The following is a 27570-nucleotide window of genomic DNA, read 5'->3' as shown; positions in this document are numbered from 1 at the left end:
GCAACCCAGTCAGATGGGCAGGGTACAAATGATTTGTTGTTGTTGTTGTTGTTGTTGTTGTTGTTGTTGCTGTTGCTGCTGCTGCTGCTGCTGTTTCCCTTGCTGATGATCCTTTCTCCTTCCTGGATTAAGACACATAGGCCAATCTGGCTATCCCAAGATCATACTTTAAATGCAAAAATGTCCCAATAATGAATGAGATTTGTGTTAATGGAACTGAGTGCAGTGAAGGCAGTGCAAACAAATAAATGAATGTTTTTACAAGGATTCCCAAACCATCATTTGAGGAGGAGTCATTTTTTTGGCACTACTGAAAATGTTGACAAAGTTAAACCATGAGTGGTTTCAGCTCATCTTGAACAACAATGTATTTCAGAGCAGTATTATTACTAAAAAGAGTCAGGGACGTGATGCTTCAGTTCTGTGGAATTTCTTTGTGCCTCTCAACAGCATGCTTCGATGTCCCAAGAGTCTTGCATCATTGTCTTTATTTTCATTCGTGTCCATGAATCACGCTTATTGAAGACATATTGAAGAAGGTATCATTTTCTCCTTCCCTTCTTCTATTTTGAAGACTGTCCTTGTACAATAGAAAATTGCCCCATTATTCAATGATTGAGCTATGTTTTAAGTACACTAATTTCATTACAAACAAAAAGCCCTCCAACAGGAGGACATAAATTATTGAGAAATGGCATTGCATGATCTACAGTTAGCAATAATAATAATAATAATATTTGGATGTTGGACAGTTTGGAGACATTGATATAAATAAAGGAGTTATTTGTTAACGTAAACTTTTAGATTCCCCAAAAACAGAAACAAGGAATAAGTTCATTCAAATAATGTAATATGTGGGTCGTCGACCACTTTGTCATGTGTATATATTAGAGGCAGAACCCAATGCAAGATATATGAGAAATCACTCAAGTAGTCTACGGCAATGAAATTCAAAAATTGGAAATATGGCAGAGACCTCTTTACAGAATTGTTGCTTGCTAATAGTATAATTATATTGCTGACCTTTAGGATCATTTACAAATATATGAACTCCATGTTCTATTCCTTACTTTACAAAGACCTTAATAATCTCAGAGGTTTTTGCTCACATGAACCTTCCTGGTTATCAAGGACTTCTCAAGAGGCTTTGTTTCTATGTCTTCCAGTTGACGGGTCATGGAACTCACTTCCTGGAGGGCCCCCACTTACATTATCCTCTGGGTAGTGATGCGGGTGGCACTGTGGTCTAAACCACTGAGCCTCTTGGGCTTGCTGATCAGAAGGTTGGCGGTTCGAATCCCTATGATGGAGGTGAGCTCCCGTTCTTCTGTCCCAGCTTCTGCCAACCTAGCAGTTCAAAAGCACACCAGTGCAAGTAGATAAATAGGTACTGTTGTGGTGGGAAGGTAAACAGCATTTCCATGCACTCTGGTTTCTGTGACTGTGTTCTGTTGTGCCAGAAGCGGTTTAGTCATGACCCAGAAAGTTGAGATCTCCGGGTGGCGCCATCGGAAAATGGCTGATTCCCCTTAACTCGGAGGGGACTGGCTCCACGGAAACTGGGGTCTTTAGTGCTACGGCACAGCGGGGACCCTCAAAACCCACAGGCGGTGAAGCCTGTGGCCGTGGGACTCGGCGGGCACCTTTTTGCGCCCCCCCCAAGTTGTCTGTAGATAAATGCCAGCTCCCTCGGTCTGAAAGCGAGGTGAGCGCCGCAACCCCATAGATGTCTTTGACTGTACTTAACTGTCCAGGGGTCCTTTACTTTTTTTTTTACCTTTTATCCTCTGGATGTAGGATCTGCTGCACTGTATATACCATGAAGACACTATCAGAAGCTCTGGAGCACATGGGATAAGACTGTGTTGCAACTCTTGCCTGAGACAATGTTGCCCTCTCATAACTTGCATTGCTAGGGGGAAGACAAATGTAAGATGCTAATGCTGACTCTACATAGTTGCTCAGTAAGAACTAAAAAGAGCATGGTGTTAGCACTACATGGACAATTATCTAAACAACAACAACAACAATTTTATCTATATCCTGCCCATCTGGGCAGCTTACAGCACATAAAAGATTGTAAAACATTAGACCTTAAAAGTTTCCTGATAAAGGGTTGCCTTCAGATGTCTTTTAAAACCAGATAGTTGTTTATTTCATTGACATCTGATAGAAGGGTGTTCCACAGGGTGGGCACCACTACTGAGGAGCCCCTCTGCCTGGTTCCCTGTAGCTTCACTTCTCACAGTGAGGGAACTGCCAGAAGGCCCTCGGAGCTGGACCTCAGTATCTGGGGTTGAACGATGGGGATGCGGGGGCAGAGAGATGTTCCTTCAGGTATACAGGGCTGAAGCCCTTTAGGACTTTAAAGGTCAGCACCAACCAATTGTGCTTGGAAAGGTACGGGGATTATATGATTTGTATCCCTGAAAAATTCAGAATTAGGCTAAGAAACACTTCATTCTTAAATTCCCCAGATACTCTCAGATAGAGTCTGTGCTGCAAAAACACACATCTGCAAATTAATTCCTGCACTAAGGGTTTTTAAATGTTAATATTAACATTAAAGTCAGCACTGAAATTTCATCCAGATTTAAATTCAAAGTAAACTCCTGGGTTCCTCCTCCCATGAAACACCTGAGGAATTCTGAGGGAAGCCAGAAGGGTTTTGATAGCAAAATTTCTCAGGGGGTTCCATACAACCTTACAAAGGCACTGAATTCTACCCAAGCACCTTTGGATATTCTTCCTTTATACTAAGCAACTGAGGAATATTGTGGAAAGACAAAAGAGCTCTGATATAGCCAGTACATTACATCCTTCCCTCTTGGCTGAAAATTCTGGCAGATTGCAGCTTGTATGCTCTCTACACTCCTTGATATCTGTATTAGTAATTTAAATTGATCACAGGAAAGGCAGATGTTGTAGGAAGCTACGGATGGGAGATTTATATGTGGGATTTGGTGTTTCCAACCTGGTGGACCTTTGCCCACATCAGATGTTATGAATGAACCAGCCCCCAGGGAAGGGTTGCAACCAGCTCCCAGTGAAGGAAGTAGCCAGGAAGAGAGAGGGTTAACTGCCAGGCAAGATGAGCATAGCTTAGTGCCAACTCCCCCTCTCTTTGGAATGCCAGTTGAGAAGAGAATGAGGGTGAATAGAGAAGGAAGCAGTTCATGAGGTGGGAAAGAGCGAAGAGACAGTCCCTCAGAGCTGACCCTTTCAGTCCCAGGTCTTGGCGAATGGGAGGGTTACAGGATAGGAGGCAGGGCAAAACACATCAGAGGAAAAAGGTCAGTTGCTTCTGGTCTTGCAGGACGTAGTTCTGGTCTTGCAGGAAGCAGTTGATGAGACTAGCGGCATGTTAGAGCCGTCTGGATAACTCTGTTTTTGAAATAAATCTTCCTTTTTAATTAACCATGCTTGCTGTGTTATCAAGTCAGAGACTGGGACTCCTGATATCAGACCACCACTTGTTCCATTGCTTCATGCACACCTGTAATGTCTGCAGGGAGGACATGACAATGGGGGGGGGCATCTTCCGTATCATGAAAACCACTGCTTATGTAATTAAAACAAAGACTTAATCCCGTGTCTCTTTCATAAGTCATTTTAATATCATTGATTTGGCAGGTCTCAAGCCCATGGATAGGGAATCTGGTTTGATCCTTGAAGAAAACATGTGAAATTATGGTCCAGAAAAGGAAATACAGGTAAGACATGATGGGAAAATGCTGCTCCAAACTTAAGGAGGGAATATTTGCCACACCCTGGGCTCACCTAAAAAAGAAGACTCAGAAATATTGCCCAGGGGAGGAGTGGGCAATGACAGACAGGTCCTAATGGGCCAATCCTGAGTGAGAGCTAGTTGCATTTTATTAGGTAGCTCTTCCCCAGGAGTGCCTCACTTTTCTCCAATTTTTGCACCCAGCCTCCATATTCCAACTAAATTGAGCTTTGTCCACATCAGACCACCTCCTATTTCATGCATGCCTATAGTGACTGTGTGGAGGACATGACAAACTGGGATGGGGGCAGTTCACCTAACTTAGTCTACTCCAAAGAAGAAGAAGAAGAAGAAGAAGAAGAAGAAGAAGAAGAAGAAGAAGAAGAAGAAGAAGAGGAGTAGTTTGGATTTGATATCCTGCTTTATCACTACCCAAAGGAGTCTCAAAGCGGCTAACGTTCTCCTTTCCCTTCCTCCCCCACAACAAACACTCCGTGAGGTGAGTGGGGCTGAGAGACTTCAGAGAAGTGTGACTAGCCCAAGGTCACCCAGCAGCTGCATGTGGAGGAGTGGGGAAGTGAACCTGGTTCACCAGATTACGAGTCCACTGCTCTTAACCACTACACCACACTGGCTCTCTAAAGTCCTAGCTACAATGCTACCCATCTATTGTGGCCTGTCAAATGCTTAACAAACCCACATTCTAGGTGGGCAGCAAAATCCAGTAAGTTTATGGAGCCTCTGTTGGACCACCATCTCTAGATAGCAGAATGCATTGTGTTCTGTCTCAGGTTGTGCAGTCCTTTTGTCCTTGGAATGTTGTATTTACAATTTGCTTTCGATTACATTTCGGCTTCCTATAGTCCCTGACTCTGTTTTACATAATGCACACCTGCGGTTGGTATCCTGTCGTATTGTATATGCATTTGGGACCATGGAGAAATAGGTAAATGAACAAAGGAGCATTGCTTTGTTTCCAATAGGTATATATTTCAGCGGCACACTGTTTAAACAGCATAGGCTCACAAGCCCTCCTAAGGGAGCCTTTTGAGAAGTCTCTGCACTTATCTGTTCTTTTGAGGAAACCAGAGAATTGGTGAGTCATAATGATACATGGAGCTCATCTCTGTTGGAAAACATATTTCATTTGTCTACTGCTGAAAAATGTGCTCCATCCAAGTTTACTTTGATATCAGTTAGACATAAGGAGAGCTTCACCTTCTTATGAGCCACATTAAATGATTACAGAAGTATATCTTAGCTCTATTTTTATGTCCCCTGATGCCAGGACATCATGTCTGTTGTTTTCCCCAAAGGTAGGTGTGTGTGTGTGTGTGTGTGTGTGTGTGTGTGTGTATCTCAAAGTAATTCTCAAAAAGAAACCTTTTGGAAGATTGAGGAAAAGGAGAATTAAACATCTCCACTGATATTGAGGAACACCATCATGGAGCATTTAAGTACATGTGATGTGATTTTCAGAAAGTGTGTTCTCCCTCATGGGGAGCACAGGTTGCGGTTGGGGATGACAAGACACCTCTCTGTTGCTGGGCAAAAGAGTTTGGCCATCTTTAAGCAGGGGTGGGCTGTTACTGGGGAGATTTATATGTTGCCATTTATTGATTGACAGCCCTATTTGTTAAATACAATGCACGCAGCGACAAACCTCCTCTTTTCGCTGCGTGCTTTGGATCACCCGCCCTCCATTCCCTAATTTTAGGCTGTTTGCTTGACCTTGCTATGCCTGTCATGGGGTTGTCTGCTTTGGGGCAGGGGCCTGGTAGGAATTTTGTCCATTTGGCTGATTATTGTGTACCATTTGGTTTTTGCCTACTGCGTGGCAAATCGTCACAACTTGTAAGGTTGCGGTTAGGAATTGGTCTGGGAATTGGTTGGTGGAGGGGTATGGATTTGGCTGTGCCTGCCCCTCCAAAATGCTGCTGCTGCTGCAAGGGTTTTCCATTAAAGGAACCCAGGGGCTCGCCAAGTTTTTGTCCGAAACCCCCTAGCAAGGGGCTAGGGCCACGCAAGCCCCTGGGAGCATTCTGGGGAGAGGTGAGGCATGGTTCCCAGTCCCATCTCTCTCCCCAGGTGACTTACCCTTTCTGACTTCGCGGGGGGTGCGAATGTCAGAGCTGTCCCCGTGTGGGGTCAGTTAGTGCTACCAATGCCTAAGCAACCACTCACATTGCTGTAATTTGAATAAAGTTGTGGCCAGAATTATGCCAAAAACCTTAAACAAAAATTAAGTGTCAATTGTGTTTTTCTTTGGGGGGTGCCCTGGGAACCTCAACGCGCAACACAGTGGCCAAAAGAAAAGAAAAAAATGTGGAACTCAAACAAACAAACAAACAAGAGTAGGAAAGCTTGAAACCCCTTTATAAAAACTGATTGTAAAATTCCAGTACAAGGATTTCTCAACAGTTCAGTTTGTAATGATATTAATATTAGCACTGTCTTTTGTACTGTAAAATAGACTTGCTGTACAGAAGCCTAAACTGAATGCCACAACCAGACTGCAGAACCCCTTTCATCCTATGGACCACATTCCCTCATTCAGAACCTTCCAGGGACCACATGCCCATAACAGATGGGGCCAGAGATATAAGTGGGTGGGATAACTGGTGTGACTTTCACTTTTGTACAGTAGGTAACATTCCAGTCACACAAAAGTAAGAGCTTTCTATGCACCTACAAGTAACTCAATCATTCATCCAGGCAAGTAAGATGTGTTATTGTCGTTTGTACAGTAGGTAACTGTCAGGGGCTCAGGAGCAGAGGCACAGGAGAGGGAGGAAATAGAGAGCGAGGGGGAGGAATCCGAAGGGAGCGTAGGCGGTGACAGTGATCAGAGGGATTCCATGAGCCTCTCCAGCGAATTGGAAGATTCACAGAAGGGAGCGCCGATGGCCAGGGCAAGGGGGGTGCCAAGGGGGAAACCCCAGAAGGAAGGGGCCAGCGGGGACTCCCAGAGCAGCAGTTGGAAATCAGGACCAGCTTCCCCACCAGAGCGCAGTGGGGGGGAGGAGTCCCAGGCATCGGGACCAGTGTTTTCACCACCAGCGAGAGGAGATGAGTCAGGATTGGCCACGCCTCCATCGGAGAGCGGGGAAACGGTCAAGAGGAAAGTTACCGGCTGGGCGCGCGCGCCAAGTTCAAATGTACAGGCGAGCGGCACAGCAGGTAGCCCGGATAGGGAGCCAGGTCCTAAAGCCCGCCGGAAGGAGGGGCAAGACTCAGGGGGGTAAGCGTCAGAAGAGTCCAGAAAGGAGGAAACCCCAGGGGGCAGAAGGACCCAGAGGAGGAAAGAACAACGGAAGAGGTGGAGTAAGGCTAGAGTCTTAAACTGGTGTCTAAGAGGCGGAGACTCAGATGGAGCTTCGCCGGTCTAGGTTCTAAGACGTAGAGTTGCACGCTGCGGTTTTGGAAATGGAAACTAATCTTCAATAAAGACTTTTATACGTTATTACTGACTAGCGTTGGTCCTCTGTGAGCTGGGACCTGGAGGCAACTCTGACAGTAACATTCCAGCTAGACAAAAGTGCTCAAGTAGGGTGTGGACTAGGAAAGGTGTGTGGCATAGAAAACATCTCAAGAGTCATACAGGCCTGGAGGACTGCATTTTGGCTGAGGTTCTACACAGACACCAGCTCTGGGAGGCTCTGGGTGCCAGGGCACCCACAGTTTTTTGTGTGGGTGCTGGCTCCAACACGACTTCTGGTTTCTACCGGAAGTCACGTCGGAACCCCAACACAACCTCCCAGACACCGTCCGAGGCCATGTGAAACCTCGGAACATGACTTCCAGTAGAAACCGGAAGTCACATGAGGGTCTTGCAAAGTTTCGGATGTGACCTCTGAGACCCCACGAGGCCTCGGGAGAGGTGCTGTGCTGCCAATGCAATGTGACATCATGACATCACATTACGTCACGGGCGCCATTGGGCACTTATAACCTGGGGCACAAGTCAGCGCTCCTGGTTCTATACCACTGTAGTACAGCAGCCACTTGACAGAAGCATTGCCAATGCTCAGAGGTGATGGTAAATGCAGGACATCATGTTGTCTACCATGGCCTAGTTTTCACTGAGATGGCAGCTGTACCAATTCGTGCAATGTAGGGAGGAAGCTCCCATTACTGAATGTTCTCTCTCCCCCCCCCCCCTCCATAACAAAGCATATTGAGGAAGATGCTAGGATAAAACCTTTCTTCCCCGAATCTAGGGGTTTCTTGTGTGGAGTTTTTTTCTTTCTTTTTTTCTTTTTGAATGAAGACTATTCAGTGATGGTTCTCACTTGCAGTCTGAAATGATACAACTCAGACACAGGCAGTTCTATGACAAAAGTGAGAACGAAGCAATTGATGGAGCAATGTTGCCTTCCTTTCCCACAATAAGTAGAGCAACTAGCTTAAGTTAAAAACACTCAGCTATATAAAATGATCATTGTAAGAAAGAAAAACAAACCCACATGGTTTACCCTGGATTATGACAGCTACAAAAACATCATTTTGTTCTTTCCCTTCCACTGCTCTTTGTTTTCCATTACCATCCTTGCTAGCATCCTTGAACTATTGTAACCATTGTGGTATGACAATAGCACCTTCATTGCTGCTGATCAATCCACCTGGAATACATATGCTGCTCTTTCATAACCAAAGTTTGCTAAGCAATTACTCAAAAATTACTCTGAATATTATTTTTTATATGTGTATCCTGCAACCTAGTCCATATGCCAATAAAGATCTCATTCTCAAAATGTGGATCCTAATGTAGTACCAACCTACATACAAGCGTGGGATATCAGCTGGTTTTTTCATATTTGTAGAAATACGAAAAAAGGTGTGTGGGGGTGGGGGAACTCAATGAATAAATCCAAGATTTTTAACAAAGCCATTAGGCAAAACTGAGTCCACCTCCAGCTCGCTCTGCAAAAACTGAAAGCCTGCAGCAAATAGAAGAGTTTCAGCTCTTTTAAACTCAGTTCTTGTTTAATGTGAAAACTTTTAAAACTAGCCCTGCTTATACAAATTGTCAAATAGATACAGTTCTCTATTCCTTTGTAGCAGGATAGAAGGGGCCGTGGCTCAGCAAGATGGCTTATGATAGCCTTGCACTGTGGTTCATAATTAATATTGCAAATCAGGCACAGATTGATTCAGAAAGAACCCTGTTTGTCAGAACTGCCAGTTAGGGGAAGGGCTGAAGCTGAGAGAGTAGCTTGTAACTTTCGATTTTTCCAACCCTCTAGCCCAGGAGTTGTCAACCTGGTCCCTACCACCCACTAGTGAGCATTTCAGGATTCTAGGTGGGCGGTAGGGGGTTCTACAGTACAAGCTGAATCCTCCTTCCATCGAGCACTGGTGGGAGGTAAGGAAATTTTACCATCAAGAAAGATGCACTATTGGGCGGTAGGTTTAAAAAGGTTGACTACCCCTGATCTAGCCACAGGGTCAAGAAACACACACAATAGGAATACACCACAACATTTTTTTGCTGGGCTCCATTGGTATAATGAATATTAACAGTGAATTCATACTCAAGTGCTTATCCTTGTGTATAAGCACCAACCAACAGATTTGGAGGAATCCCAAGGTTTGCACAAATACCCTTCCTTAAAAAAAGAAAACCTTCCAGAAAGAAGCTCTATGGCTGGGGAGAAGCCAAAAGGACCCCAGGGAGAACAGAGCATGAGGTATTGCCATATTACAGAAGACCATTGTGGTGCACACAAATTGCACCTCTCATATCCACATAATGCCTCAAAATCTTGTGGCCCCTTTAAGTGGTTAATTCTTTCCCACTCCTAGTATTCCATAAGAGAATCCTTTCACCCAGACTTGGTGGGAATTGTGACCTTCTCGATAAGCTTCCACAGGGATCCTCTGATGACACCTGCTGTATGGAATTTCTGCTAGTCCCAGAGCTATCTATGGTGGCTGCTTGTCATATATTAATTAGTCATTTACTCTGGCAGGAATCCATACATTATGAGAAGGCCACTGACATATAAAAGCCACCAACAAATCAAAACCACTGACATAAATACTAGGCCTGGTTTATGTAACCCTAAGAGTGTATCTGTCCTGAGAACATCTCAGTTGGTTAGCCCGGTACATGAGATCCAGCTGAGGACTGGAAAGGATAAAAACCCAATGCCTGAGCCAAGGTCTCCCTACATCTGAAACTTAATAAAGTTGTGGCCAACATGTTGTCTTGAGTCATTATTCTGCTTGGGGGTCACCTGGGGTTGGGGGGACTCCTCCTGTCCATGCAAACAGCTTTCCATACAGAAATGTTGTGTCGCACAGCCCATTCATAGGTCTCTGTATTCTAGAACGTGTGAAAGTTATAAGCACATTACAAACTAGACAGAACTGCAATGCCTGGATGATTCTCTCCTTTTGTTGCTCATTAAGCATTTTGCCTTAGGGTTCAAGCTCAGCAGGGTTTAGGTCCTATTTCTGTATGTCGCATAAGGCTTGGATTCCAAAAAGCTCCTTAATCACTTCAATCCTTTTTGAGAGTGTGTGTGGTTTGCACAATACCCTTAGGATGTAAGCAAGCACATGAAATTCCCTGAGTCACATCAAGGAGCTGGCAGTGTTCCGAGAACCACTGTGTTTTTGTTTCTGTTGTAACACCAAACATTTCAATTTCATTGGATTCAAAATGTTGAGACAAGGAGGGTGAGCTGACTCTTCCAGATAAGGCTGTCTCTTTAAGAATTGTGTATTAAAACAAAACAAGCCCTGAGCCCCCGTTTATAACAGTCATAATCTTCTTGATGTGCTGCTGTGATAATGGTAATCCCTTTGATTTGCTCGTGTTAATGACCCTTAACTCCGCCTTGGGTTACTGTCACTACGTACTGGTCTTTAACTGCAGAACAGTAAGAAATGAAAAAGAGAATAGCAAACTGTTTGCCTAGCGTTATTGCTCTGGCAATGAAGACAATATCATTTTATCTCATATTATCACAGCTCTCTGAAAAATAGTGGAGACACGGTGGTCTACCAGCAGTTCCTAGAAGGCGCTAGCTACTTCACAGGAGTAGGGCGATTTGTTTTCCCATTGGGATGAAAATAAAAGAAATATCAGTCCTGGCAAACACTTCCTCAACACTTCATAGAATATTCTTGGAAAACCCAGGGTGGGGTGCAATGATTTCTGGCAAGCACTACTTACTGACCATTGCTGGTCAATTCACCAAGCAGTGTGCAGAGTAAATGAAAAATAACTTTTCCAAATTTGCAACTCAATCCTATGCACATTTAGTGAGAAGGAACTCCTATTGTGTTCTATTGAACTTACCTCCTAATATGTGTATTTAAGGCTGCATTCTTATACTGCAACTAGGAATGTTGGGAAATTATGAAGGAAATGGTAAGGGGAGCAGAAATTGCTGGTGTTTTCTTATTTGACCCATGTCTATGTTGGAAGTGTCAGGGTGCAACTCAGCCTATGTGATCTGTGTTGATCTTCTTTCAGTGTTAGACTGCTACTTTTTGGGTTACTGGCCTCCTTCCCTCCCTCAAGTCTTCCTCTTGAGTGCAGACATATTTTGGATCTCTCTTCTCTTGAGATGCAAAAGCAAGCATGGCTCATTTCATCTCCACCATAGCCAGATAAACCGAAGCATCTTTCCAAACATTGTGTATTTCCGATAATAAATATAAGCCTTCTTGTTTTCTTAAACCCAGAGTGTAAGTGAGATTGCGTCCAGGGGAACTGTGCTCTTTCTCGGTAGTGGCACCCACCCTGTGGAACGCCCTCCCACCAGATGTCAAAGAGAAAAATAACTACCAAACTTTTAGAAGACATCTGAAGGCAGCCCTGTTTAGGAAAGCTTTTAATGTTTAATAGGTTATTGTATTTTAGTGTTTTGTTGGAAGCTGCCCAGAGTGGCTGGGGAAACCCAGCCAGATGGGAGGGGTATAAATATATTATTATTATTATTATTATTATTATTATTATTATTATTATTATTATTATTATTATTATAACAGAGATTCAGTTTTAGTTAAGCCTTTGGAATGGAAACCAATCCAGTGATCAATATCCACTGTGGTTGTTGTTTTCAGTCCACAAACAAGTAATTGATGACTTTTCCATTGCATTGTGTTTCCAGTGCATGGAAACTTTCCCCACCAAAATGAATGGTGCATAACATAACTAATGCTGCAATTAGTTACATAAAATTCCACCATGGTGGGCTAACATGGTTTTTGTCAGAAGCTGAACTGCAGCAGAATGGCAACAGTGGCATGAAACAAGCACAAGTCAAAATGGAAATCAATGCCTTCCTATATCTTCAACTCTCTGCACATTTAGGAGTAAACTTCACTAAGTAAAATGGGACTGACTTCTTAGTAAGCATGCAGAGGATTACATAGTCTGAATTACCTTCACTTCCAAACATAGAACAGTTCATAGAAAATTAAACAATGTAGTTAAATGCAGCTAGTCTCCCACCTAGGTAGTTTAAAGGGACCAACCTGCTTAGTTTTAATCATAAAACTGTCTCACAAATCCTAATACAATTTCTGGGCCATAAACCCTTTGGCTAACCTGCGAGTAAGCCCCATTGGGCACAACAGGACTTTCTTTTAGGTGAACACATGGAGTTGAGGTTGCTCTTATGAACTATTTCTGAAGTTGTAAAAACTTCTAGCTGAAAATATGTATCAAAAGACAAAGAGGGGGAGAAAAAAAGGCTTCCATATTTTTGTTCTAAATGAGACGGTTCAGGTTTTTATTCAGTGAGGGATGCAAAATTGGCTCACGTTTGCCAGTTTGCACAGGTGCAGATGTGTTTGATCATACGGCATGCTTACTGACAGCCAAGGGCACATCTCCAAATTGCAGACCCAGATGCTTGGATCTTTGCTGCCTTCTTCACTGCCGGAGATGGAGCCGGATGCATTCACCTACTTGCTCTCTCGCTAGACTAGGAAGCCAATCTCTTTTATCAGACAAAATGTGCAAGGAGAATCAGGTGGTGTCTCCAGATTGTCATAGCCAGTGTTCCTTTAAAATGAAATAACCCTATTTTATGCTTGGTTTATCTACACCCCCGTGTCCTGGCCTAATCCCCCCCTCCTGCTATAATTCTAGGAAGAAGGGAAAAAAGCTATCCCCTCCAGCAAAACTCCTTCCTCATGCTTCTCCTCTTTCTTGATCTCTGGTGGCTCTTGCATCTATTATGGCACTCTGCATGAAACAAGCTCGTGTCAATTCCCACTCTTTCATCTTCATTTTTAATTAAATTCACTTGTTTTGTTCATGGCAATATAAAAATCTGCCTGTCGCAGTTTATTAAACTCTGGCAGTATGAATATGTATTTTAGATGGAAAGCATTTCAATATTTTTATAGATAAATTGCTCCCGAGTTTAAAAATAAAACAGAGAGGAAACAAAAGAGGAAGGTGGGAAGGGTGCTTTTTCGTGCCTGCAATGCAGACCTTTTTAGTTGTTCAGTCTTGAAATGAGTGAAGAACATTTATTGCCGCAATTCAGCAAGAGGATTGAGTAAGCCTGCTTGAACTTGAAGACAGGAAGGACAATCCTATACACAAGAACCTGGTGTAAAGTTAAGCCAAGCCAGGATAAATAAATCAGATCCAAACCCCATGTCAGTATCCCAGGGTGAGAGGCTGGGAGGAGAAAGGATTCCAGTTGAGAGCTGGGAGGGACTTCCTTTTGTGTGTGGAAGGGGCTGAGAATGGCCTTTAGGAGAAGACTCCTACCTTTAGTTGTTCCATTTGTAATTTTTGTAGTTATTATCTTGTATTGTCATGAACTTCAATAAAAGTCTTAAAAATACATTTTTCATTAATGCATTTATACAAATAAAATAGCATACATCAAATTGTTGCCTCAGCTCCTTCATAGCTGATACAAATTCAGGATGTTGCTTATGTCAGTCACCCCTCTCCCTATTTTATCCTCAGTCCCTTTGTGGGATACTGCTATGGTGATCCTGTCAAATGTGGATGTCCTTATTTTACTGACCCCCAGAAGTGGTCAACAGGGCTGGCCACTTGGGGATAGCACTCTTTTTAGTGGTGCCAGTGGCAGCATCTAATAAACAATACAAAGAGTTACTACATCATGAGGATCAACAGCTTAACCTTCAAATCCTAGGGCCAGCTAGTCAAAGATATTTTGCTTCCCCTAGTGGCCACACCTCATCATATGCGAGATACAGTCTTAGAGTGATGCAGCCATATGCAATCACATATGCTTCCTCACTATGTTGGAAGGGTGTGTATTTGTATCATAGTGCCATAAAACTGCTTGGGGCAGCAAAATGTCCCCAATGAATGACACAGCTCTGAATGCCTGCATAATGCCACAGGCTATGATGATACAGTGATACAGTGGATGTTCGCCCTAGTTCTAAACACTTGCCTCATGGAATTAGGCTGTAACTTCTTGAAATATGCAATAAGGAGACTGCTGGGCCATACCTGGGCTATTTACTGACCATGCTTGTTCCCTGATGTCTGTCCCTGCTTGCAACTCCTTGACTCATTAATCAAGAGTGCTGAGCAAACGTCCATTTTCTGCACTGCAGCTCTGACCTGCTTTCACAGTTACTAGATTAGCACAACCCAACACACATATTCTTTAAACTGCGGCAAAGGCCAGGCTGGCTTCTTATCTTTTGTTTGCACAGGAGGCAAAACGAGCAATAATTATGTCTCAGGGCATGCTTGCAATTCTACTTTGCTTCAGCTGATTCATTCATAATGTATTTCAATACCGCCTTTCAGCTCTGGAAAAGAGCTCCCAGCAGCGTGATGCCTGTTTAGATGGACCGAGATACTCAGCATCCTTGCTAAACTAAAGTCTGGTTAGCATCTGTCTGTCTTGGAAGACAATGGATGAGGGTGCCTTTGGGGATGAAGTTGAATCATTAGAGAGTTGCAGCATCTGCTGCGGTTGCAGAAACTGAAATGGGAGAGACATGTTTTGTTGCAGCTGGGACAGATGAAGCTTCCAGTTGTGTTGATACAGGTATACCATGATGTTTCTTCTTTCTGTGCTCCTCTCAGCAGACCAGACCGCCTCTGGTCACTGTTGTGCACACATGACCTGATTGTGTCCAGACACTGTGGTTGGCTGCAAGGGATTCCCACAGTGGCGTAGCGTGGGTTGTCAGCACCCGGGGCAAGGCAAATAATTTGCGCCCCCTAACCTGTGGGTTTGCGCCCCCAAACCCGTGGATTTGCGCCCCCCCAAACCTGTGGATTTGCGCCCCCTAACCCTAACCCCCAGATGTTGCGCCCGGTGTGGCCAGCCCCCCTGCACCCCCCACGCTACGCCACTGGATTCCCACATGGTGGGGTTAATGTTGTCAGCCTTCATATCATGTTTTCAGACATCTTTGAAAGCAGACAACACCACTGGGCAGGAATGGATCCACCCTTCCCTGTATCTAGGAATGCCTACGCTTGTTTTTATCTGTTTTCAAACGGACACACTACAGGGTAATGCAGAATCAAATAGCACTGAGCTTTTATTTTTGAAATTAAACCAGTTTCTCAAGAAGAGCTTGTCAGTGGCAGAAAATATGCAGTGGATCTAGATTGTGTGGGGACCACAAAACAAGATTTCAGTTTCCATTGTTTCTAGAGCAAAATGTCATGTATCCACAGTCCTAGTTTGTCCCCTCTGAGGACTGGGATGGACTGGATTTTAATGGGAACCTCCATCTCTAGTGGCAAGTGGAAAGAAGGCCTCACTGTGGTAGATTGCACTTCATCTGCTCATTGCTAACATACAATACATAAAAATCCTATATAAAATAAGAATAAATGCCCTGCAAATTCAAATCACCACAAAGCGGATTATGCAGCAAGAATCATCTCAACTAATTCTGAATATCATATCTGGCATACTGTATCAATTTCTCCTAAAGCCTGAATGAATAAACACACTTCTAAACATGATGGAAATGAAATACTGGAGCCACGAGTGGAGGGGGGGGGGGTGAGTTGTTCATTTTTGGTACAGCCTTATTCATTCTGCAATTTTTTCTGTTACAGTGCTACTTTGGGTTACAGACGCTTCAGGTTACAGGCTCTGCTAACCCAGAAATAGTACCTCGGGTAAAGAACTTTGCTTCAGGATGAGAACAGAAACTGTGCGCTGGCAGAGGGAGGCCCCATTACTTAAAGTGGTACCTCAGGTTAAGAACAGTTTCAGGTTAAGAACAGACCTCCAGAATGAATTAAGTTCTTAGCCCGAGGTACCACTGTATTAGTCACATTCGCTCCTTTCTTGTAGACCACTTTAAATGCTTTTCGTAGACAACTGTCATATAAATGTTTTAAACAGATAAATAAGGGCATGGAAGTAGACAGAACATGTTCATGGAGGTAAACATGTCCTCAAAATGCATACCGCTGTGTGTGCCATGACACTCCTAAGTTATCAATAATTTCCGCTGCCTAGCTTACATATTGAAGCTGCATTGTCAATTATTTTTCTTCTTCAGTGGTAAATACATTTTGGAATTTCAATAAACACATTTGCACCCTCTGGGCAAACAAGAAGACTCCCAAAGTGCTACACCATATGGCCATTTGGATGCAAGCCATGCTTCATGCTGTTGCACTAATTAAAACAACTGTGACTTTAAAGACATCACATGGGTCCCCCCCCAATGGGTTAATAAGTTCATATCATTAGTAATGCTAGTGTGCTGTTTCAGGGGGATGCAGTTTAAAATTCCCGAAGATATGTTTTGGGAGACCATTATGAAAGAGTTAGTTATAAAAGAACATTTTGGCAATGAGAATAAGGTCTGATATGCATACAAAGCAATATGGCACGGTGGAATACTGAAATTATAACATTGATGAACTCACTCAGTGTTCCAGCATGGGATCACATTATTCTTGTTCTCCCCGGTATTAAAATTCCTGAAAAAACAGAAAAACAGTGCATGGGGTCTAGGGTTGAGCATCTCCCTCTCCCTTTCTCTCTCTGGTAGAATTGTGACATTTTCTGCTTGTATGCGTGTGAGAGAGGTGGGAGGGCTCATGAATGGTATGTCTGAATCTACCACCACATTCTGCCCCATTTGTAGCTCTAGGCTAAGCAAGGTCAAAATGCTGACCATGGAATCCTAGACTAGAATGCTACCTCAGCTGCAATCTTTTGCAAACTTATTTGGAAATGAGTCCCAATGAGTTTACAGTGGTACCTCAGGTTACAGACGCTTCAGGTCACAGACACTTCAGGTTACAGACTCCGCTAACCCAGTAATAGTAGCTCGGGTTAAGAACTTTACTTCAGGATGAGAACAGAAATCATGCGGCGGTGGCGTGGCAGCAGCGGGAGGCCCCATTAGCTAAAGTGGTACCTCAGTTTAAGAACAGTTTCAGGTTAAGAATGAACCTCCAGAACGAATTAAGTACTTAACCCGAGGTACCACTGTGTAAACACATTTAGAATTGCACCGTTAAAGATACAAGGAGTTAATTTTGAGTCATTCAGTGGCCTAATTAGACCAGCACTGAATTCAGCACTAGTACAAGGCCATATGGAGTATGGAGATCCAGTTCTGTGCATTGCATTCTTAAAGATATAGATCCAGAGGCAGGAATCTGGTATCCTCCTGTCAGGCTGCTGCCAGCGACTCCCACGGCTGGCTGCCCAGGAATGTACAAAGACAAGGAAATGTTTCTTACAGCCCACTTTTTATTCAGTATTTACAGAGGGAGGCTATAGAACCAGCCTCTTGGATAATGGCATTGTCCCGAGTGAATCTCCACCCCCGGCTCTCCCACTTCCTCATCCATCAGTCTCATTGTCTCTTCTACACATGCTGTTAAGTGCCCTCTGTCTTTGAGCTCTTTGCTCTTCTACTTTCAAGGCTTGCCAGGTTCTGGGAGATAGAGGATCTGGAATGTTTTCTAAAGACACTGTCGTCCCTCTGGTGCTTCTTCTTCCTCCTCTTCCTCTCCCATTATTTCCCAACTTTCCCCCTCATCTGTCTCTGAGCTGTGACCTCCCTCAAACAGTGGACAAAGTTGATGTGTAACATTTGAATAAATATGTTCTAGTAATAATAATAATAATAATAATAATAATAATAACCTGAAATGTGTGAGGCATGGCCCCCAAAGCTGAGTCATTAAATCACTGAGTAGGTGAAAAATATTTGTGCTCTTAAATTTTAAAAAAGATTTAAGCCCTCCAAAATGGATGGGAGGTATGAAAGAGTTTTTGTTAAATAAAAGTTATTACAAGAAACACTACAGTAATGCTTCCTGGTTTGGCTATCTTATACTTGATACATACCCTATCAGTCATGGATTATATTTTCCCTAGGAAGGAAGGTATATTGCCCTTGGAGTTACCATATCAGCAGAATATAAAGAGAAAGGAGCTGCTGGGGGGGGGGGGATACTTAATATTACTAAAGAGCTTTCTGGAATTGGGAAAAAAAATCCCCTAAGTTGTTGATTGACCATCTGGTCCAGTTGACATATAGCAGGACAACATGATTTCCCACTGTGTGAATACGCCCTGAGTTCATAACCTGTTCTGGTCCTCTCATAGAAAATCTCCATGGGTTTGTTTTTCTTCCCTCAAGCAAAATTTGAAGAGAAATTTGAAGAGCTTGTTTTTGTGGCAATGGGAGATGGGAGAAATTGGAAGGCATTTTGTGGGGAAAGGCTATCCATGAAATCCCTATGTTGAAATGCTTGGGGAAAAGACATGCTTGAATGAGCAAAATATGAGACTACTTAAAATCTGAATGGAAGAGAATTCTAACATGGAAGTGATCAGCTCTTGATGAAAAATACAAGGGTGCTCAATGTGTTCTTTAAAAGGAGAGAAAATGGATAAAAGGGAGGGGGTGAGACCATAATATTTTCAAGACTCCTGTGGAGTTCTATATAAAACTAAGCTTCAGGCGCAGCCAGAGGAAAGAGATGAGTTTTTGACAGTCTGCCTTTGTCCGCATTAGATGTATCACTGGAGGAAAAAAAAGAAACCTATTTGGATTAGGACATGACAAAGGATCTGATCACCAGAGTAATTTCTAAACTTAAAAGTTAACAAGTCTGCTAAAGAAATGAATGGGGCCTTGGCAGAATTCCATAAAGCATGTACAACAGAATGTCACTCCATATGGCGTTGGAGATTTATAATGAAGCTCATCTCCTTTTGCCTTGAGAAAAAAAAACTTCTATATTGCTTATATCAGCAAGCTAGCATGCATTAATTTAAGGCTAAAAACTGAATAGTGCTAGACAAATCATCTACATGCCAAGACCCGTTCTCAGCCCCCTGCGACTCATGTCATTAAAAGTAATGCCCTCTGGTAGTGTGAGGGGTATGAATGGGACCTTTTAGCAAAATCCCCAAATGCCTGCAAGTATGCTAATGTGGTGTATTGCAGCAACATGGTCACAATACATTATTTGACTTTGCTCCTTTTATATTCTTATACAAGGGTTAGGGAACTGGGTCTATCTGGCAGGCCAGATCCCAACCTCCTCCACCACCTGTGAGCCATTTTCTTAGGTTGGTCAGGTTGAAATCAAACTATGCTAGAAGAGGAGTGAGGTTTTCCAGGAGCCACCCAAACAGCTGATTGGCAGCATATTCAAACCCTGCTTTCAATAGGTAAAGGAAAAGGTAAACGGACCCCTGACCATTAGGTCCAGTCGCGGACGACTCTGGGGTTGCAGCGCTCATCTCGCTTTATTGGACAAGGGAGCCGGCGTACAGCTTCTGGGTCAAGTGGCCAGCGTGACTAAGCCGCTTCTGGTGAACTAGAGCCATGCACAGAAATGCCATTTACCTTCCCGTTGAAGTGGTACTTATTTATCTACTTGCACTTTGACGTGCTTTCGAACTGCTAGGTTGGCAGGAGCTGGAACCAAGCAACGGGAGCTCACCCCATCGCTGGGATTCGAACTGCTGACCTGATTGGCAAGCCCTAGGCTCTGTGGTTTAACCCACAATGCCACCCGCATGGCTTTCAATAGGTATCCACTCCAATTGTGAGGTCCAATCGGATGCTCCTGATTGGACCCAATGCCAGTAGAGCTTCTGTTTTATGCCAAATTAAAAGGCACCCAGTACAAGATCTGCTTGCCAAGGAACAATCAGGAATGCACTTTAAAGTTCCCAGTTGTTCATTTGCAGCTGCAACTTTACCAATTCCACCTCTGATATCATATATGAGTGGAACAAGTTGGGGTGGCTTGAGTAAAAGATCCTGACAGGCCAAATTAGGACTCTTGTAAAGGTAAAGGGACCCCTGACCATTAAGTCCAGTAATGACCGACTCTGGAGTTGCGGCGCTCATCTCGCTTTATTGGCTGAGGGAGCCAGTGTACAGCTTCCGGGTCATGTGGCCAGCATGACTAAGCCGCTTCTGGCGAACCAGAGCAGTGCACGGAAATGCCGTTTACCTTCCTGCCAGAGTGGTACCTATTTATCTACTTGCACTTTGACATGCTTTCGAACTGCTAGGTGGGCAGGAGCAGGGACCGAACAACAGAAGCTCACCCCGCCGTGGGGATTCAAACCGCCGACCTTCTGATCGGCAAGTCCTAGGCTCTGTGGTTTAATCCACAGTGCCACTCGCGTCCCCATTTTAGGAATCTGAATGGGCATAAGTTAGACCTATGTACTGGAGGCTCCCCACTGCTGCCTTATACCCATTTTTCCAGTTCACTATGGTAGCCCTGAGCTCCCAGAGATCAGTTAAGCCAAATGCAGCCTACTAGTCATGTACTGGCAATCCCCTCCCTTATTCATTCATTCATTCATTCATTCATTCATTCATTCATTCATTCACTTTTTAAATTCTCTCTCAAGAAGCAAAATCAGCCTCTTTTTAAGTTGGTGATCCAAGTCTGGCAAGGTGAATCACAAGTTATGCATGGTAGAATGAGCATGGAAGTCCTGTTGCATAACTTATAAACACAAGTCCCATTTCTAAAGAGGGAAGAGGCTTGGAATCAATCTTGGGTTTCAGGGCAAATGGCATCCATGGAGCCTTCATGGAAATGAACAGCCGGGTTGAGACTCAGTGCAACTGGTGGGCCCTTGTAGCATCCCAGCGACTCACTGAACACAGCTGCAAACTCATTGGTTAGTTTCCAAATTTTTGGCCTATGGGTTACCTCAGATTGAGGCAGGCTTGTCCGGGTCTGCACCATATCTTGTGGTTGGTGTAAAGCTCTGCTTGAAAGTCCTTTGGTTACATAACCACATCTACATATCAGCTAGATAGTTCTAGCACACCTCAGTGCAGTTTCTATATTTCCCCTCACTTCAATCAATTTTCACAAAAATAGTTTAGCAGAAGAGGCCCATTGTCCAATGGCAAGAAACATTCAATTATGACAGAAATCAAGGACAAAACACTGATTCACACTTGCATGCCCTACACTTTCTTGTCACTTCTTGGCTGGAAACTGACTGGCATTTGCAATTTACAAGAAAATGAATCTCTAGTCTGAAAAACAGCATCAACCTAGTCATTCCTAGCTCTGTGCTAAGGGTTTTGTTCAACCAGACATTTGCTATTCTAGAGGGAGACAATACGCTACAAAGCACTTTGCTAAAAGTCTTTTCAATTGAGCACACACAGCAATTACATATATCCAGAGGATAAGATCCAGATCAGCTTCAACAGGATGTCAGAATTAAATGGTGCCCATTTGAGACATAACAATAACTGAGGATTAAGATAAAAGCAAGGGACTTCCATTATCTAAAATTGGTCATGTACCATTACTTTACAGAAAAATGAATGTTCTTGTCTCACCCCTTTGATGGTGATACCAAGCATGAACTGTTGGGAGAAGGAAGGCTGTGCAATGCTTTTACAGATTTAATAGAATTAATCCTTCTTAGTTTTTAGAAGTTCAGTTATAGACTAAGAACCTTCAGCATTTTAGGCTGAATGCCAATCTTTCGTCTCACCCTGCAACACTTTCAATTTTTGTTTCATAAACAGCCTCTCTTTCCCACAATGCCTTTGCCTGTTTCTGTCTCTTGAGCATTCTTTTCCCCATTATTTTTTTCCCTAAATTTCTTTCTGTTTAGAGAACTTAACAACAACAAAATGATGGTGTCATTGGAGCATACCTCCGCAGGTATGTCCCATCAGCTTGATTTGGAATTTGCTAGGAGGTGTGTGAGAGCTTGCTTTGAGAATCATCACCAACACACACACACACACACACACACACACACACACACACTAAGCTTCCATATTTTCCAAGAGTTATTTTCTGGCTCTCCATTAATGCAAAGAATCATATTTGTTTTCAACACAGGTCATCACAGTTCTAACAGTCTAACAAAAGCCAACAGATACTGCTTTTCTAGGGAATCGTGCACTTTCTGAGGAATTAGACCACAGAATATAGCCTGAGCTCCTGTGTACTGGAGCAATACAAAGATCAGGGAAACTCCCAGATCCAAATGAGGTTAAGCTTCAAACAGGCTCTCTGCCATATCTCCCATTTAGCTCATAATCTGACTATACATAGAGCTGAGAGTGGTGCTATGGCATAGTCCTCAGATATTTTTTGCAATAATAGATAGAACACATTGACTTGGAACTAAGTAGAGCCTAATTCTCACCAGTGGGGCTGCAGTAGGGAGGAGAGGATAAAGAATTCCCATTGCAGATTCAGAAGAAGGCCACTGTGCTATATTGGATCTCACTCTATCAATGTAAGCTTAAGATGTATGTATAAAATTCATATTTGGTTGTATTGCGTGACCAGGCAGCGACAGCCCCAGCCCCGAGGGATCATAAGGAAGGAATAAAGACTCTGACAATGTTATGTGGAATTAAAATTAGGCCACAACTTTATTAAACTTCCGAATGTAGGAAGATCTTGGCTTAGGGATGGGGGATGCTCTGTGAAACGTAAGTGTAGCAGGCAGCCAGGCCCATATCCCCACACGCAGGGTAGTTGGCTGATAACCTTTCAGTGTATGGCCAGTGACACCCATATATATATAACCCCTTTAAGGAGGGGACCTTGGAATCGCCACCACAGGGGGGTTAGTCACCACTTCACCCCCCCCCCCGCATTATAGGGAAGAAAAGACTAAAGGATTCCACCCAAGGCCATAACCACCAAAGTTGTGACAAATTGCTATGGGGGAGCCCAAACCTGCCAATGCAGGAAAATTTCTTCGCGGTCCTTCAACAGCAACCAGTCAAAGACCGTAGCAACGTCCCCTAAGCAGGAAGAAAAAGTTAACCTGCAAACAAAACAAAACAAAACAAAACAAAACATTAAACAAAGGGAGGGTAGGGAGGGTGAATCTCCAGAGCCGACTGCCTGGCTATTGTTGGCTCCACCTCTTATTTATAAATGGGTCTGGCCCTGCCTCCCAGCAATGAAACTTGATTACTGAGGCTGGGCGTGAACCTCCAAAAATTAACACTGAGAGGTGAGCCAGCCCCTGTTTGCCAGTAAGCTCCCTGGGAACTGTAGCACCACACGTGCTCCCACAAAGGGCACCCAAAATGTAAAGTGTGAGTGCTTATTATTATTATTATTATTATTATTATTATTATTATTATTATTAAATATGTACTGAGTGGAATTCAATGTTATAATGTAGCACCCTGCTTGTGGTTAACGCTTAGCTGGAATGAAATATTCAACGCAGCAATAGAGAAATTAAAATAATAATTTATTTGTCAGACAAATAAATGAGAGGCACAGTGGTATGGTTACCAAGCTCTGGCCTGGCCTCCTGCCATTCTGGCCAGCACTTATATTTCCTTAATCCAGCCCCCTTGCTCCTCCTGTGGCTGCCTCTGTCCAATCAGCCTGGTTGAAATTCCTATTGGCTGTTTGCTAGAACCAATCACAAAAGATACACCCATTTCCTTCTGTCCTTTTATGGAACACAAAGAGCTATATATTCTTCCATCTATAAATGACAAATAAGTAGTAATATATCTTACATGTGTCTCAACAAGGAATCTTAATTACCAGCTCACCTCTTGCCCTCCTTGCCCTACTGCCTTCCAAAACAGATAGTTAATCTTGAATTTTTATCTTCAACAGATGTCAAGGATCTTGAGTTCACATCAACATTGAAAGATCTCCTTCATTTGAAGCTTTCTAAACAAAAAGCCTGACAACTATATATCAGGAGTGCTCTATGGCGTCTCCTGTCTGGCAGGGGGGCTAGGCTGGTGGCTGCCTTAATTTCAGGATAGTTAAAACTCTTACAACTATATGAAATAAGAATCTAGCATTTCTTAAATCCTTTGCATAATTACATTTAAGCCAATATATTTAATACATTATCATAGGTAGCCTTTTAAAAGGAATAAGGCCTTTGTAAAGTAAAAAAGGAACTCAGTAAAAAAACAGCTTCAAAAGAAGCCTCTTCAGTTTACACCCCTCCTTTCACCCCTCCTTTCCAGCCAGCTGCTTTCCCATTAGCTCTTCCCAACATTTATTGCCCTTTAACTCTCTCAGTTTAAAAAAGAAACAGCTTTAAAAGATTTCCTTAAAATGCTCTCTTTTTCTTCCAGCCAGACCAGTTGCTTTTCTTTTCCATTTGCTCTTGGCCTTTTTAACCTTAGGAAGAAGATATGGCTTATTTTACTGGGAGGCACATGGTATCATTTTATTATTTACTCATTCCTAATTATGTTTATCTCTGCTTTTTTATCTTCTGTAACATGTAGGATCAGTGTCCTCGCTCTCAGCCTGTAATTTCCTTTTTTACGACTTTGAGAATTGTTTTCTGCTATAAATCAGGGGGCCCCTTGTCTAGGAGGAAAAAACATTGCCAAGGCCTTTTAGGCAGCTGGTCTTTTGCCTGGCATGAAACATTTGAAAATCTTTAAGATCATTTTAAGATTCAGGCCCTGATCAAGCCTTAATAAAAATGCAGGCTTATGATTAGATGCCTCAATGCCATTATAACTGACCTGCTGCACAGGCATTTCTGTTTGCAGATGTGATTACAGTGGTACCTCAGATTAAGTACTTAATTCGTTCCAGAGGTCCGTACTTAACCTGAAACTGTTCTTAACCTGAAGCACCACTTTAGCTAATGTCGCGCCACCGGAGCACAATTTCTGTTCTCATCCTGAAGCAAAGTTCTTAACCTGAAACACTATTTCTGGGTTAGCGGAATGTAACCTGAAGCGTATGTAACCTGAAGCGTATGTAACCCGAGGTACCACTGTATTTCATCTCTCCTCCCCATGTTCTGTGCAGGTTCTCCTCAGCCCCAGAGCCAATTTGGGGGGCACACTGGCAGTGAAGAAGGATGAAAGCCATACTTGTGCTAGTAGACCTCGTTGCATTTCCTCCTGCTGGTATAACTTTTTAGTTGAATATAGCCCACTGAATATAACTTAATTTCATCCCATTTTTAAATGTGTATTTTTATCCATTCTTCTGCTTTCACAATTCTTACACCTCACAGATCTAGAGAATTTCCTGGAGAACCATTCAGGGTATGGCTGGTCAACATCACTTAATCTTCCCTGAGATATGAAAGGCCACAGATTCAGAAAATGAGATTATTGCACCCTTCCCTCTTTGCCTCGCCACCATCTGCTGTGAATAGGAGGCTATTTCTAGGCCTATCTCAAGTACTGAGGACTCTGCCAGAGGAGATAAGCACCTTCCAAAATATTGCATCTAAACAGCTCAAATCTTTCACAAAAGGCTCCATTTTTTGCAGTTTGTTCTTTGTCTCTTTTCCTCCTGATTAGGAATGTGCTCAAAAAGAAATCTTGCCTTGAAACATCAAAAAGCAGAAAATGCTGAAACAGCTTTCAAATTTATGCATATTCAATACAATGTGGTTCTTAGCAGAGGGAAGAGGGAGTGTCATCTATCCCAAATAAAACCATATATTCTGCAATTACAATCTCCCAGCAACAAAATGCACAGATGCTTTTTGTGTGCAGATGAAAAACAAAACACTTTAGATTAACAACAATTTAGCTAAACTGAAGTCTATTTAAAGTTGGCGCCATTGTAGCACCATAGGGAAGAAGGTCTACTTTGTTCATTTCAAAAAGTTAGTTAATTTTAACCAGGAGAGAACTAGCAACTTATTCAGTAGAATGCTAATTGCCCAGTTATTACACCAAGATGTTTACGCTGCCTTTTACTGTTATTGCCACACAATCAGAAACACACTTAGTGCCTACCTATAGAAAGGAAGTCCCATTGGACTTTCTCCCAGATTAATCGCTCTAGGACTGTGACTTTAGGGGACAATCCAAACTCTAAATTATCCTGGAATGATCAAATCAATAACTGGCAGACCTCCGGTATAAATGCCCAAACCTGGATCAGGTAGACATACGCTGGCACAGTCAGCTCAGTTTATGAGGGATTCTAACTCTAAAAAAAAGCGGTGTAAAAAAAAAAAGCTTGTCTTCTCTCTGCCAAATGTGAACCATCTCACCTGACAGTAGTGATGCTCCTGAATGGCGTTTGGATTTGGTGTACTTTATGCCATTTGAACATACATTTTCACCTGTGGGAGGGGTGATACCTGTTCCCCCATAGGGGTTTATTTTTTCTTATTTGTGTATGTGTGTGTGATAAAATTCACCTCCATTGTGTTTTGGCGCTACCCTTCACAGTAGCAGCTTCTTCCATCCTTTATATTTACCGGTATATACTTTATTTTGTTGCTGCTCCAGGTAGCAGGATAAGAACTCCTCTTTCAGTGATCCACCTACCATTTTCTTTTCCTAATTGTGCTCTGGACATAACATTGTTGCAAGGAATTGTGAGGGGAGGTGCACTGCTAAGCCAGCTTAAATGCATTAGCTGAATTTATTTTTTTCATTCTGATTTGTGATTAAAATGTTTTTGTTTCTCACCCTGGGACTCTTGAGTGAAGAACGTAAAAGGTTAAGGTCAAGGTCCCCTGGACGGTTAAGTCCAGTCAAAGGCGACTATGGGGTACAGACTATAAATACCTCAAATAAGCAAGCAAACTTTGAATAAAACCATATATATCCACGTGCATCCTAGATGCCAGCAGAAATATGGTGAGGAAAATCATGGCCAGCCCATTTGCACAGCTGGTGTACCGCCAGTGCTTTTTCTTCTTCTAAGAAAAATGTTTGGGGGTTCTCTCATTTTCCTGCTCATATTGAAATACTGTTCCTCAATGAGGCCAAACTTAGATTCACAAAATGTTTAGGGATATGTGTACCCCATGTACCCCCAGAAAAAAAGAACCGTGTACCACTACTGAGAAGGCACCAACAGGGTTAGAAACTGAAAAAAATGTGATTTTTTTAATGGAAAGTGTAATTTCTGTGTTTGGACCTGTCATCTGAAAAGTCATGTGTTGGTCCACAAAACATGCCTGGAATCCAAACATTGACAAAGACTGCTGCTCCTGCCTAAGAAACCCACATGCTGAGTTTAGCAGCAGTATCTCAAGAGGAGGCCAAACCTATGAAAATAAACAGGAAAAGTCATGCTAAAGTTATGTTTTGCTACACCATCTTGATTCAGAATGGTACCTGGCATCTAAAAAGCAATGAAGACCACCGTTTCCACTCCAGGAGCCCTTATTCCAGCTCTGGTGAAAACATCTCAAGAAATGGCTAGACCTATGCCCCAAAGTGGTTGAAGTCACACACAAGTCACATTTTAATCTGCCACCTTGATTCAATATAGCGTCTCTGTCAGGATGCTGTCAGCGTCTCCTGGCTGGTTGTCCAGGAAAGTATAAAGACAAGGAAAGGTTTCTGACAGTCAAAAGTTACTGGCCATTGCTGTTGGCGTGGAGATAGTCTAGGTTGAATGCAAACATGCCATTCTGATGTCA

General features: G+C 42.9%; 2 long non-coding RNA genes across 2 annotated transcripts in view; one reads left to right on the top strand and one right to left on the bottom strand.

Moving 5' to 3' along the window:
- Positions 1 to 27570, top strand: part of LOC310848417 — a 249342-nt gene that overhangs the window by 35758 nt on the left and 186014 nt on the right. The gene's annotated exons all lie outside the window — the stretch shown is intronic.
- Positions 1784 to 27553, bottom strand: LOC310848477. Its single transcript, XR_014566439.1, has 3 exons — positions 27263 to 27553; positions 16602 to 16655; positions 1784 to 1912 (listed from the first exon to the last, which is right to left on the bottom strand). It is a non-coding gene; the product is annotated as an uncharacterized lncRNA (long non-coding RNA).

This window comes from Podarcis gaigeae (assembly GCF_964106915.1).
Source record: "Podarcis gaigeae genome assembly, chromosome: 7".
Classification (NCBI taxonomy): Eukaryota; Metazoa; Chordata; class Lepidosauria; order Squamata; family Lacertidae; genus Podarcis; species Podarcis gaigeae.
This window is presented reverse-complemented; position numbering and strand designations above follow the sequence as displayed.